The following is a 10,850-nucleotide window of genomic DNA, read 5'->3' on the forward strand; positions in this document are numbered from 1 at the left end:
TCATATCTCATGAGATTATATAATCCAAAGAATTATTCTTGTATTTTTTTTCTGTTTGTTTTTTCTATTTATTTTTTTCTCGAGTGGTATGTATTACCATCATCTTTCATACAAGAAAAATAATTAAATTAATATTGATATTGATATTATATTTAAATTAATGCGATCTAAAGTTAATTGACAAAGATAAAAGTTCCTATAAGTCTCATAATCTCGATATAAATAGGTCCCTTTTAAAAAGAGATTAAAAAAATAATTTTGATGTATGAAAACTCAATAAGATAAGACCAAATTAAAAAAAAATATATATATACACACACACATCTATTAATATTTCAGCGACTGTGTTCACTTCCTCTTAAGCGCGCGTGGAGTAGTTCAAGAGCAGCGTAGTTAACAACCTTTTGCTTCCAACGTAAATGTCACGTTCCACATGTCATTCAAGAAAAGTAGAAGAAGGCAATGCATATCGTCAAAGGGGGAAGTTATTCTCTGTTTCTAATCTTAACAAATCAGCCCGCTAGAAGTGACACGTGGCCCGCTCAGAAATCTTAGATTTTTATTACAGCTATCCTCATCCATGCTTAGCTAAACCAATCAAAATTGTAGCAACATCCCATTTATCTTGGTTCCTATTAATTTGTCGTCATTAATTCAATCAATGGCTGTTATTTTAACAAAAAGTAAAATAAAAATTAACTACCTGTTGGAAGAAACTATCAAATTAAATATCTATAAATAAAACAAAGTAAAGTAAAAAAGGTCAATTCCTGGCTTAATTATGAAAAAGGAGAAATATGATGAGAAATTCATTGGTGTGAATATGTCAAAATGGATATCATTAGCTTGATAATGAAAACCAGAGAAACTTTTTAATTAATTATTACACTCAACCATATCTAATTACTTTTTCTTGATAAAAAAAAATCACCTAATTTTATTTTATGGATTTATCTAATATCTAGCATTCTAGCTCACAAGAAGCTCAAGCAATTCAGCTGAGTTTTTCTCTCCTTTTTTTTCTTGTCATTTTCCTTTAATATTTTTTTCTAAACTAAACAATCAATCCCGTGTAGATAATATTCATCGAAAATTAAGAAGAGAAAAACTTCGAATTGATATATAAACTCACTGGGATGTATATATAAAATCGGTAAATTTTATTTATTAATATTAATTGATAATGAATCGGTAAATTCTATTTAAAAATGTTTTTTTTTTAGAGAAGCATATATATATTCTCGAATCTGTAATCCAGATCAATAGCATGTCCTCCATGCCAAGACTGATATGGAATAGTTACTAAATTGTAATTAAAGTCTTGATTATTATTATTATTATTATTATTATTATTATTTATTATTATTATTATTATTATTATTATTATTATTATTATTATTATTCTCAGAGATCAGATGAACTCTATGATATGTATATATGTAGGTGGTTTAGATCAAGAAAAAACAAGTCATCAACAGCATCGATGCTTGTAGATGGAAAGGTAGTGTGTAGAAAGATTCTGTGACCAGTCAGATACATCAGCTTAAGCTTTTGCTAGCGATATATCTCAGTTTTAACGTCCATGTCATTTTCCCTGCAAGATATATATAGAATACAAAAGATCAATAAAACTATTGAAAAGAATCCAACGACCCTGCCTTCTCTCGCTCTCTCTCTCTCTCTCTCTCTCTCTCTCTCTCTCTCTCTCTCTCACACACACACACACACACACTTTTTTACCTTCCTAGACACGTCTTCGTGTTCTTTATTTGCCTGCATAAATAGATTACAAAACCTTGACAAACCACACATTTCTCTCTTATTTTTTCTACCCCCTAACCTCCTCCTGTAAACAAGGAAAAAAAACATGTCTACCGATCTTGAATCACGCCGGGATTTGCCGAGAATTCAAGTTCGTGCCGTCAAGACTGAAACCCTACAATCCTGCAGTGCTACGGATGACAAAGAAACCATAATTCAGCAAGAAAACAGCGAAACTGACGACTGTCAAACGCCGAAATCTGAAGAGCACAAGATTCCTGCCGTTTTAAGCTGTCCACCGGCCCCGAGAAAACCAAGAAGGTCCTTCTCATGCAAGAGAAAACTGACGGAACTCGAGTTCTTTGAGATTGTGAACCGCGAAGAAGTAGATTCGTTCTTTCAATCAAGTTTTGAGCTTCGTCCGAAGAGAAGGTGCCCTTGCATATGAAATGGTGATCTAGTATATATGTACTGGAAGGGTATTTATAAAAAAAATCTCCTTTTTATTCTTTTGGTCTTTATTCCATTTTTTCCTCTTCTAAGTTCTTGTATGTATGTATAATTACACGCTTAAATGCCACAATATGTGGGCTAAAATCCATGCTGTTATAGGTCTGTAATTCCAGAAGACATGGGATCTGGATCATGGTTTTAATTATTATTTGGTGCATGAATTAATTCTTCAAATTTATTCAAGATTTGTACCCTAATCATCAATTTGGATCAATCTTATTAATTCATTTCGACTTTAAATCTGAATGATTTTATCAGTGTTTGTTAATTAGGTCTGGTGCACTTATGAATTTTAGCTGTTTAAGCATTCTTGTACCAACTAAATTGTTTGCAAATTTGATGTGTTGAAAAAGGATATGGATCGAGATTTTGTTCCATATTTTTCTTTCGTCTAAACAAGATTAGTGTGAGTTTTCATGGGTTTGATCACCCATTAATTTATTATTAGTTCTTCGGTGGTTAAGATGGTAGATTTGTTTCTGGTTTGGCATGAAAACTTTCGAGTGATTGACACGACTTCGGGATTGATAAACATGATTTCTTTAAGTGAAAGGGGGGGGGAGTAGGAGGGAGAGTTGTGGTTATCAATGAACACGAAGATAGGTAATGTGATATTCTATTGCTATTAATATTGAATGCGATGTTTTTTGTCCTTTTTATACGAATTTCTTAAATCACAAATAAAAAAGTATAATATTTTACCATATATTCTCAGGTTAAGCTCTCACAAATTCTTATTATCTAATATAGAATGTTATTAATTATTTGAGATGTGAATAAAGCTCTCTCTCTGAACAAGGAATATGCTAACTCTAAATCTCGTATTTTTATCCAACATCACACAAAAACACTATTCCATGCATCATCTATAGGTGAAATAGGATTTCTTAATTTCTACCATTTTCATACCTAAAAATTAATGTTTGAAGATAGAGACAAATCTTGCCCACTTAGGTGCTCGTGATTAATTCTTATACTACTTGGTGACCTAGAGGCCTCGCTAAGAGGTAGAAACGTGTCTGTGTTCTCAAAGGAAAAAAATGCCAGCCCATCGAATTTGAAAATTTTTAAAGGATTCAAAGGATCAGATTATATAAAACTGAAAAATAAAAGATATTAATTTATGGGCCATAGTGATAGCCCATGTGCCAATAATGGCTGGAGAATTAATTACACGACACTAGTTTGGAAAAGCAAACAGTGAAGACTGAAGAGTGCTGCACAAAATGTCTGCTTCAGGCTTCTCAGAGAAGGCTGAATCATTCTCACATCTCAACCAGTGGATCGAGAATGATGTAAAAGACCAAGCAAGCGTCAGTTCAAAGCATATATCAATTCCCATTTCAGTATAGTTTGCTTGATCTTTACTTGTCATCATGTCCATATGAAAAGTAAGGTTAGACTGCAAAGAATAATATATATTATTATTATTAGAAGAAGTAGAAGAAAAGTATAGCTACGACGTTTGTCATCACTATTAGAGCCCGTTTGGGGCTGAGGTCAAACCTGCTTTTGGAGAAATTTTGAAATTTTTTTTTTTTTTTTGCTAAAATTGAGTACGGTTTGTACTTTTTGGATCGTTTTGATGTGCTGATATCAAAAATGATTTTTAAAAAATGAAAAAACATTATTGGCATGCTTTTTGGCACGAAAAGCTATTTGAAAAGTAACAGCTACCACACTTCCAAACACCCTCTTAATCAACAATAAAATAAAAGGAATGCTTTTACAGAGAGCTTAAGACATAAGTCACCCTTCACGCCTTGATTCTTGACGGAATAAAGAGCATCTCTCTTTGTGAAGGAACTCGGAGATAGAGAGCTGGGAGGCAGGCAGGGGGGTCATGCATTAATAGCTAATAAAAGAGGGCTGCTACCTTGTTTAACGGAGTTATTTGTTAGGATACTGGCATGCAAACCCGACAAGACAAAAGGCTAAAATGAGAAATGAGACACACAAGAATTTACGTGGTTCACCCAATTAGGCTACGTCCACGGGCAAGTATAGAAGGATTTTACTAAGTAATGTGGGAATTACAACCTCTCTCAAATAATAGGAGAACAACTAAGAATCTCTCTATTACTAGGAGAAAACACCTCACTTACTCTCTCACAAATACCTCACAAATTTGTGGGATTATTTTCCCTCTTCACTCTCCTCTTCCTCTCTTGTTTCTCTCTTATGGTGTGTTTACAATGCTTGGATGCATTGCCTATTTATAGGCAAACATCCATACAAATACAAGGGGTAGGCAAGTGGCACAAGTTTGGCACAAGTTTGGTGCCTACAATTTGTGACTAAGGAAGGATGGCTTCACCACCATTGTTGACTCCCACCATTGTTGACTTAGGTGGTTGGTTTCACATTGGTTGGTTTCACATTCTCCCACTTGAAGACTTTGATGATTGAATCAAGTCTTCACACTTCATCATTTGTGATTCTTCTATCCTTTCAATACTTGCCATCTTCATGCTGCTTACGTTTCTGCTAGGCCACAAGAGGATCTGCACCATATATATACTTATCAGTGTTGACTGGTTTGGTTAAAGCATCTGCTGGGTTTTCCTTTGTGTGAACCTTCTGAAAATCCACACTTCCATCTTCCACCACTTCGCGAACAAAGTGATACTGAACATCTATATGTTTTGTTCTTGAATGAAACGCTGGATTCCTTGCAATATGCAAGGCACTCTGACTATCACAATACAAAAGAATCTTCTCTTGTTTGTGCCCGAGCTCCTCCATAAGTTTCTTCATCCATATTGCTTCCTTACAAGCTTGTGTAGCTGCCATATACTCAGCTTCTGTTGTGGATAACGCTACAACAGTCTGAAGTTTAGAGACCCAGCTCACAGCTCCTCCTGCAATTATGAACACATAGCCTGTAGTGGATTTTCTTTTCTCAAGGTCACCAGCAAAATCTGAGTCAACATAACCTTTGATAGTAAATTCTGATCCTCCATAACATAATGCGGCATCTGAGGTACCCTTGATGTATCTCAAGATCCTCTTAATAGTATTCCAATGCTCTCTACCAGGATTTGCCATGTATCGACTAGTTGCTCCCACTGCTTGTGCAATGTCTGGCCTTGTACATATCATGGCAAACATTAAACTTCCCACTGCTGATGCATACGGTACTCGAGACATCTCCATCCTCTCTGCTTCATTGCTAGGAGACATACTTGAGGATAATTTGAAGTTAACAGGAAGTGGGGTGGAAATTGGCTTACAATCTTGCATGTTGAAGCGTCGCAAGATCTTCTTTAAATAATTCTTCTGAGAAAGCCAAATCTTCCTCTTACTTCTGTCTCGGTGAATTTGCATCCCTAGAATCTTGTTTGCTGGTCCCAAGTCCTTCATATCAAACTCCCTAGCCAACTGTGCCTTCAATTCTTGGACTCGATCTTTGTTGGGGCCTATTACCAACATGTCATCCACGTACAACAACAAAATGATGAAAACATCATTTTCTTCAAACCTCTTGTAATACGTACAATGGTCTGAACTGAGTCTATTGTACCCAAGGCTAATTATGAAGGAATCAAATCTCTTGTACCAACACCTCGGCGCCTGTTTGAGACCGTATAGAGATTTGTTCAACCTGCAAACCAAGTTCTCTTTGCCTGTTTCAGCAAAACCCTCTGGTTGGAGCATATAAATTTCTTCTTCAAGTTCTCCATGAAGAAATGCAGTTTTTACATCTAACTGCTCTAAGTGAAGATCAAATATAGCACACATCGCCAAGACTACTCTGATTGTAGTAAGTCGTACCACCGGAGAAAATATCTCATTAAAGTCTATTCCTTCTTTCTGAGCATATCCTTTCACCACCAATCTTGCACGATACCGCTCCACTTGATCATTGCCATCACGCTTGATCTTGTAAACCCATTTGTTGCCAATGGCCTTTCTTCCTTGTGGTAGCGGAACAAGATCCCAAGTGTTATTCTTGTGCAGAGCTTCAATCTCCTCTTGCATTGCTGTCATCCACATAGATACATCTATGCTTTTGATAGCCTCATGGAAAGTTGATGGCTCTCCATCCTCTGTTAGAAGACAGTATGCAATGTTGCTCTCAGTAACATATTCTGAGTGCCAAGCCGGTGGTCTTCTTTCACGAGTTGACCGTCGAACTTCAGGAGTTTCAGACTCTATTTGTTCTTGTTCTTCATGCTCTGGTACAGCTTCAGAAGAAGTATGATTCTGAGTATTTTCCATCTGGACTTCTGTAGTCTCCTTTAAAATGCTATTATTTTCTTCCATTTGCATTTTATCTTCTGCAAATATGACATCTCTGCTGATGACTACCTTGTGGGCAGTGGGATCCCACAAGCGATACCCCTTCACTCCATCAGCATACCCTAAGAATACACATTTTCTGGATTTTGAATCCAGCTTGCTGACCTCTTGAGTATTGTACATCACGTACACAGGACTTCCAAATATATGCAATCGAGAATAATCAGCTGGCTTTCCAGTCCACATCTCCATCGGTGTCTTCAACTCAATTGCAGTAGACGGAGATCGATTTATTACATAACAGGCGGTATTGACTGCTTCTGCCCAGAATGACTTTTCTAGACCTGCAGCCTTCAACATTGCTCTTGTTCTTTCCAATAGAGTTCTGTTCATCCGCTCTGCCACTCCATTTTGTTGTGGAGTGTATGCCGTTGTGAACTGCCTTTTGATACCTTCATGTTGACAGAAGTTATCAAATTCATCACTGGTATATTCTCCTCCATTGTCAGTCCTCAAACACTTGATCTTCTTTTCAGATTCAAGTTCTACCCGCGCTTTGAAGGTTTTAAAAACTGCGAACACATCTGCCTTCCTTCTAATCAGATACACCCAACATCTCCTGGAGAAGTCATCTATGAATGATACAAAGTATCTTGCTCCTCCCAAGGATACAACCGGTGCTTGCCAAACATCAGAGTGAATCAGGTCTAAGATGCATTTGCTCTTAGTTGTTGACGTGCCAAACTTCAACCTATGTTGTTTGCTTGTAACACAGTGCTCACAAAAGGGTAAAGTAACCTTTGTAAGTCCAGGGAGTAACTTCTGATCAGAGAGAACCTTTAAACCTTTCTCTGACATGTGGCCTAGTTTTTGATGCCACATCATCGTCTTCTCTTCTGCAGGACTAGCTGATGCGATTGATGCTTCTGCCCCATGATGCGTTTCTCCCATTAATACAAACATGTTAGCAACTGTCTTTCTTGCCTTTAAAACCACCAGCGCGCCTTTGACAATTTTCATGATTCCATTGTCTGTTCGGATCTTACAGCCAAGACTATCAAATTGTCCTACGGACAAAAGATTCTTCTTTAAGTCTTTCACATGTCGCACTCCTGAAATAGTACGAATTAAGCCATCATACATCTTCAATTTGATGGTGCCAATGCCAGAAATCTCTACAGCATGATTATCACCCATGAACACTGTACCTCCAGAGATAGGTTCATATGTATGGAACCAATCTCGTCTAGGGGTCATATGCCATGTTGCTCCTGAATCCATAAGCCAGACCTCAGTGAGCTCTTCTCTATCTGTAGAGCTTGTTGCTGCTTCACTATATAAAATCTCTCCATCTTCTGAGGTGCTTGCAACACATCCTTGAGGTCTTGATGACTCTGCAGTATTCTCTATACCCTTTTTTAAACCAACAATCCTTTTTGAAGTGCCCTTTTCTGCCACAGTTGTAGCATTTCATAGCCTTCTTACTTCTTGATTTAGACCTCCCCTGCCTTTGACTCCCACTGGAGCCACGCTCCGTTGATCTTCCTCTTGACACCAATAATGCCTCTGCTTGGTTTGAACTGTTTCTGTCTCCTTTGTTTTTGCGCCTATTTTCTTCTTCCAAGATAGCGGCTGCAACATCATCGAAGACTAAATAGTCTGAGAGGATATTATTGGTCAAGTTGATAATGAGCTGATCATACGAATCAGGAAGACTTTGAAGTAGAAGCTCTGCACGTTCATTTTCCTCTATTTGCTGACCCAACGTAGTGAGTTGTGAAAATAGAGTTCTTATTGTGTTGATGTGGTCAGTCACCGACGTGGTTTCTGCCATTCGAAGGGTATAAAGTCTCCGCTTTAAGAAAATCTTAGTGTGCAAAGACTTGGACTCGTATAACTTTGTTAGAGTCTCCCATATCTCCTTAGCTGTTTTCTTCTCCGCCACACTTGATAATACTTCATCAGCTAATGCTAAATGTATGTTAGCAATAGCATTGCCATCCATCTCATTCCATTTTGCATTATCAGTGATCTCCGCGGGCCGATCCCCAATTGCTGCCAAGCAATTGTCTTTCCTCAAGATTGCCTTGATTCTCATTTTCCACAGTGAGAAATTACTCCCCTTGAACCTCTCAATTCTCGTACTTTGCTGCCATTGTATTCACCGAGATCTATTCAGCTATCACCGTTTCACAGATCTGTAACGTATATAGAAATAGTATCGTGTGAATAATACTTCACTAAGTAAGTTCCCAGGAAAGATTGGAGGGGTCACAAACGGTCCCGCTTAAAACCCAATCTCCTTAGACAGAACTTCCTAGACTGTATTTAATCACCGCACTGACTTTCTATATACGCCAACAGTAACGTAAGTGAACAGTACCGTATGGATGAATAGTGCCGTATAGGTGAATAGTGTCGTAGACGTGAATAGTAACCGTATACACGACTAACTTTTGTGTGTTAACAACACCAACCAAGAAGGCTCTGATACCACTGTTAGGATACTGGCATGCAAACCCGACAAGACAAAAGGCTAAAATGAGAAATGAGACACACAAGAATTTACGTGGTTCACCCAATTAGGCTACGTCCACGGGCAAGTATAGAAGGATTTTACTAAGTAATGTGGGAATTACAACCTCTCTCAAATAATAGGAGAACAACTAAGAATCTCTCTATTACTAGGAGAAAACACCTCACTTACTCTCTCACAAATACCTCACAAATTTGTGGGATTATTTTCCCTCTTCACTCTCCTCTTCCTCTCTTGTTTCTCTCTTATGGTGTGTTTACAATGCTTGGATGCATTGCCTATTTATAGGCAAACATCCATACAAATACAAGGGGTAGGCAAGTGGCACAAGTTTGGCACAAGTTTGGTGCCTACAATTTGTGACTAAGGAAGGATGGCTTCACCACCATTGTTGACTCCCACCATTGTTGACTTAGGTGGTTGGTTTCACATTGGTTGGTTTCACATTATTAACTAGCCTATATAGGATTCTATATATCATTCAATAACATTACTACTAGTTAAAATACTGTCCAAATTGCTATCACCCCTCTGACTTGGGACCATATGTATAGAAGAATGGCGATTAAATGGCCATATATATATATATATATAGAAGGAGAGAAATGCAAAAAAAATAAAACTTGGAGGAGTCTGAGCAGAAAATCCCATGCCTTTTGATAGCTTGAACTACAAGAAGGAGAGAAATGCAGTACTATTTTCTTCATGGTTTAAGCGTGTATGTATATTCCACATGGAAGGAGTGTGAATGTTCGTGTTGATTTTCTACTATTGGACAACAATGGATTCGCTATGGCTTGGTGATTCGAACTGGTAGTGGGGTGCCACATTTCTCTTATAAAGCAGGTGAAATGAAGATCTTTTACCGCAAAAAGATGCTGGACTCATGACACCCAGAAACGTAATGTTAAAGCTGCTATGAGCAAATGCATAATTAACTTTGATTTGCATCTGTAAGCAGATAGTATCTTTCTTTATTTCTGCACCGTCTTCATTACGTATGTCTATTGCTGTTTTTCTTTGTTGCCGAAAGATTGGATAAAACCGGGGAAAGGGACAGCAAAGGGAAATATAACATCAGGGAAGTGAAAAAGAAAATCTGGGAAAAGTAGAGTTTAGAAAAGCGATCTGAAATAATTGTAATTATTTTGTACCTTCAGATAATTCTTGAGATCTGGCTAGCTAGAGTGTTAAATTATTTATAATTACTTACTTTAAATATGAGAAGATTTATGGTAAGAAAAGCAATTAAAAACCCATAACTAATTTAATTTAGAGAGGCTAATATAATTGGTTGGTCAACTGTGGCCTTAGAAGGGATGGAGGTGACAATCGTTTAGTTTTTTTTCTCAAGCGGTGGGGTTATTTCCTGCTTTGTATTATGATCTTATAGCAGCAATGATCCCCAGCAGGCTAGTGTAGTTAAAGAACTCACAATAATTATTAGTTAATTAATTTGTATTTTAAAATAATTCCCGAGACTTTACTTGAGTGTTAAACGAATTTGTTTCTCATGTCATCATTAAAAATCAGAATATATGTTAATAAGTCTCTAGTTAGGAATGAAAATCTTAGGAAATAAATACAAAACAATCATTAATCCTAAGTAATCAAGCCGTGTAATAATTAATAGCTAGGTAGGAGTTGTTTGGTATTATTTACTATTATTTTCTGTTTTTAAAAACAAATTATCAAAGAGTAAATATAAAATTATTAAAAAATAAATGTAAAATGATTCTTAGAACTCTAACAAGCTAACTGCTTAACTTTCATAGTTGAGATAATTTTAATATGATAT

The sequence above is a fragment of the Populus alba genome, chromosome 8, assembly GCF_005239225.2.
Source record: "Populus alba chromosome 8, ASM523922v2, whole genome shotgun sequence".
Taxonomy (NCBI): domain Eukaryota; kingdom Viridiplantae; phylum Streptophyta; class Magnoliopsida; order Malpighiales; family Salicaceae; genus Populus; species Populus alba.